Source organism: Elephantulus edwardii, unplaced genomic scaffold (assembly GCF_000299155.1).
Source record: "Elephantulus edwardii isolate Elephantulus edwardi_28Jun2011 unplaced genomic scaffold, EleEdw1.0 scaffold00095, whole genome shotgun sequence".
Taxonomy (NCBI): domain Eukaryota; kingdom Metazoa; phylum Chordata; class Mammalia; order Macroscelidea; family Macroscelididae; genus Elephantulus; species Elephantulus edwardii.
The window spans coordinates 12481831-12486482 of NW_006399845.1; the positions used below are offsets into that span (position 1 = coordinate 12481831).

At 39.4% G+C, this 4652-nt stretch overlaps 1 pseudogene; it reads right to left on the bottom strand.

Moving 5' to 3' along the window:
* The window catches only part of LOC102875004, a 9244-nt pseudogene extending 6407 nt beyond the window's left edge, over nt 1-2837 (bottom strand).
* Nucleotides 2838-4652: the final 1815 nt, after the last annotated feature.

Sequence of the window (4652 nt, forward strand, 5' to 3'; positions counted from 1 at the left end):
AAAAAAAAGACTCTTTAAGCCCCAAGTACAATTTCAGGATGTTTTCACAGACAGCAGAAAAGTGTTGGGGAGGGATGGAAAGTGTGTGTATCAGGGCAGAGGCAGAGGGAGAGACAAAGTGAGCGGTCCTTGACAGCAGATTTTTCCAACACAAAAAGTCTTGATTTCTTGACTGTGGCTACTATAGGTATTGATTGCAGATCCAAGTAAAATAAATCATTGGCAATTTCAGTCTTTTCTCCCTCTGTCATGATATTGCCTATTTGTCTAGACATAAAGATTTTTATTTATTTTTCTTTTATGTTGAGATGTAACTCATGTTGAAGACCATAGTCTTTGATCTTTTTAAGTAAATGCTTCAAGTCTTTTTCACTTTGCAAGTAAGGCTGTGTAATCTGCTGTTGATGAGTCCTCCTTACATCCTGACGCCACGTTCTTTTCAATATAGTCCCGCTTTTCAAAGTATTTGCTCAGCCTACAGATTGAATAGGTATGGAGAAAGGGTCCAACTCCTTTCTTGATTTTAAACTATATAGTGTTTCCTTCTTCTGTTTTGAAAATAGCTTCTTGGCCTGTGAATAGATTTGGATGGGCATAAATGTTCTGGGATTGTCGTTTTTCTCAATGTTATCCATAATTTGTTATAACCCACACAGTCAAATACCTTTACATAGCCAATAAAATACAAACAAGCCTCGTTCTGGTAGTATCTACTTTCAGCCAAGATCTATCTAATATCAGCAATGAAATCCCTGTGCCACATCTTCTTCTTGAATTTCTGGCAGTTCTGCGTCTATATACTATTCCAGACATTATTGAATAATCTTCAGCAAGAGCTTAGTTGCTTATGATGTTATGAAATATGATATTATGATTATATGAAACTCAGTGAGGCAGTTCTTCTCTGTTCTATATGGCCATATAGATTGGATTCTACTTGATGGCAATGGAAAACACATTTAGAGTAGTTGGTGAATAGCAGGCAGTCAACATAACAATGACTTCAGGAACTGCAGTATCTACAGGAGAAAAATGTCTCTGTATTAGCCTGGACAGTGCTTTTCTTTGAGATCTAATATGTAACCTGTCTATGGGATTACCAAGAGGAGACAATTTGAATTCAGGGTCTAGAAGTTTCAATGTTCTTGCAAGAAATACTCCCAACACAATTGGCCGAGTCCTCCAGCTGGCTGGACATAGAGCTGACTGGGGATATGGTAGTAGTGCCTAACTTTAGGAACTGGGGTAAGTATCAAAGAGGAGATTTTTCTGTGTTACAAGATGGAAAAGGAGAGAAGGGGCTTTGGGCAAAAGAAATAGCATGTGCAAAGGTCGAGAAGGCTTAATTAGGCCAGTGTGTCTCTGCACCCTGCTACACCAACTCCAAGGGAGTCTGCGTGACAAAATCACCCGATTGAGGCGAAAACTTCAAGGAAGTCAGCCTCTCGGAACGTGTGCTTTCTCCATGATTGTTCTTGGCCTTTCTGTAATTTCTCTTCTATTGTCTCTTTGTGTTTTCTATGTGGGACAGGGAAAAAAGGCTGTGTTCTTTACACAAAGTGTTCCTACTAAAAAGTTTTTTAGATGTTCCCAGAAAGAACTAAATGGAGGTGACGACTTTGATACGCAAACATTACCTCCGGTTCTTTTAGCATTGTTAAAACTTCTCAAGAACAATATGATTTTAAGGGAATTCATGGATGCATTATAACAAAAAGAATTAATGGTGGAAATCCTAGAGATGACCACTCCAGAGACTCCTAGATTTCTAGGGCTTATAAGAACTCCTTCAAAGGAAAAACCCAAACCCTTGCCCCCCACCATGAGAACACCAGGTGGAAGAATTGCTTATCTGTTAGGTAATAGTTGTTTGTGGCAACCCCCTATTGGGAGAGGCCCTTACAGAATTCCAGAGCCTACAGATAAACCTCTTCCATATACTGGAAAATATGATGAATTTAATGCAAAACACCCTGATGGTTTTTGGGATATGTTTTTCAAAAGGTTTGAAAGTGACCAGAGGGAAGATGTTATGAAAGGTATAAGTGGTAAAATAAATCATGAAACATGAGATTGGAATGATGAATTTAGGTGATATTATGACCCAAAAACATATTTTTTATAAACCAAAACCCCCTTATTGAGATAGTGATCACCCCTGGAATACTGGAAAGTATAAGAGTGTTGTCTTTTGAATGGAAATAAATAATATTGTAAATTTAGCTAAAAACGTAAAATGTATCAGCTTAAATTTAAAATGTAACTTTTTTACTTTGTATCTTTGCTACCAAACAAGTTGAAGAACAGGTTTAAAAACAGGTTTAAAAAGAAAATGTTTAAGCGAAAAGCCATTGTCTACCAGGCTCTCCAATTACCAAGGAACCATGACCATAAAAAATAGCTGTGTGTAAGAAAATAATGTAAACTTTATTCTTACTCTTGTTGTTTTTCTGGCTGTTAATTAAGCCTCTAATTGTAAAAATGGAATATAAATGTATCATGTTAAATGCAATAAGCAAGGAAAGAAAGAAGAAGGGGAATTAGAGTGACTCAGAATTAAAATCATCAAGATCACTTGACTGTTTGTCTCGTGTTCTTTCATCGTCCCTTCGCCGAACTTCTACCTACCTTCGTGTTCCCTCTTCGAGACCCTAGACCTCAGGCTTATAAGCCCCTCCCAACTGGAGCAGCCCGTGGCAGCACCCCTGTTCACACTAGTCATCCGTTTCGGAGCCTCAGAAGTGGTGGATGAACCAAGCATCATACTCAGTGCTTTCTGAATCGGAGGACTCACCTTCCGGAACCCTCTGATATACCGCTGTGATATATGCTGACATGGTTCTACCACATTTAACTTGCCAGTTTTACTCTCAGCAGGCCTATTGTGCAATTGATTAAGAGTTTTTAAAGTCCTGATGAGAAAGTAAAGGTGAATGTTATTACCCCTAATTTATACTTAACTGCTATGAGTCAGAATCGACTCGACAGCAGTGGGTGGTACTGGCACAACTAACATTAAACAGCACATACAGAGGGAGAGAAAATGCCTCTGTCAGGGTGTGAGACTCCTGTTGCCAAAGCTTTGGTGATGCTTTTTCAGATGAAGATGTGGGAAGGTCATCCTGTGACCCTGACACATTAACACATTCATCCAGCCCTGACACACCATTATTGATCAAAAACCCCTCAAGAGAGCAGGTCAGGGAGGATTTTGTCCATGTCATAGATGGAGAAAAAGTTCCTTGTGCAGAGAGGAGGCTTTGGCATAAGATTAAACTTCCACTTGGTCTCTGAAACCACTAATTACAATTTAGTAGGGTAAGGTTTTCTCTCAAGAGAGTTAGAGAAAAGAAAAACAAAGAAAGAAGCAGGGAGGCAAAAAGAAGAGTGAGAGTAAGACAGAGGAGTTAAGGGGGTTACAGTTAGAGGAAGTAGAATTAATCACGGGACAGGAAGTGACAGAAGGCCTGGGTCTTAGTTATCTGATGCTGCTGTGACTGATACACTATAAGTGGATGGCTTTAACAGGACAGAAATTTATTCTCTTACATTTTAGGAGACTAGAAGTCCAAACTCAGAGTGCCAGATTTAGAGGACAGCTGCTCTACTCTATCAGGTCCTGGTTTCCGTTAGCTTCTGTAGCCTAGGGTTCTGTGGAATCTTGGCCCTCCCAGGCATCTAGGAGCTTTGTCATGCAAGAGATCTTGGTCTAAAAAGAGTCACTTCATTACTAATATTTGCAACGACTAAGTAACTGAGCATATAAAATTTGATTCATCAATTTCATTTCTGTCACCAAGTCTGTATTTTCCAGCTACCATTCTTTCTTCATTGTTTCCAACTTTTACATTTTAGTCACCCATTATCATTAACACATCTTACTTGCATGTTTGGTCAAGGCCATGACTGGCAACTGTGAAATATGACACAGTGGACTGACAGAGACATTGTTCTTGTGTAGCTGGAAGAACAGGGAAGCGAGGGCTAGAGAGAGAGAATGACAGAGGAAGAGTTCCCTAGGCACTCAGCCCCATCTCTGGACTGATCTAGGCCTCTAGCACACAAAAGAACTGATGGCAAGGTCTTTTTCTGTTACCCTTCCCACTCCAACAAGGATTCCCAGCCCAGAAGTCCCTTCAAATCAGGCCAGTTTTATTTAGGATTAGAGGTTTGAGAAAATAATGAATGATAGGAGTGGAAGATAAATTAATATATACATACACACACTAAAGCCTTAAACTAGGCAGGACTGTAAACCCAACATTCACCTACACTTCAGCACTACATGCAGTTCATAGTTCATGTGCAACATAGAAAACTTACAGAAGAAATGCACAGCACAAGTGACACATAGCCCTACTCTAAACACCTCAATATATACCAACCCTGAGGCCCTATTCTAAACACCTCAATATACACCACCCCTGATGCTTTCATCACAGATCTTCATCATTCTTCCATGAACACCCCTGGGATCCTCGTGCCCATCCCTAGGTTTTGTGGAAAGAGACAATAAAAAGGAAAGACAAGTGGAGAATGTGGAAACCCAAAAAGTAGTCTTAAAAAAAGAAATGAGGGTGCAACAATGAATGAATGGAATTGCAAAATCTCTGTAGATGTTCACTGAAATTAATAATAATAAAAAATTTAAA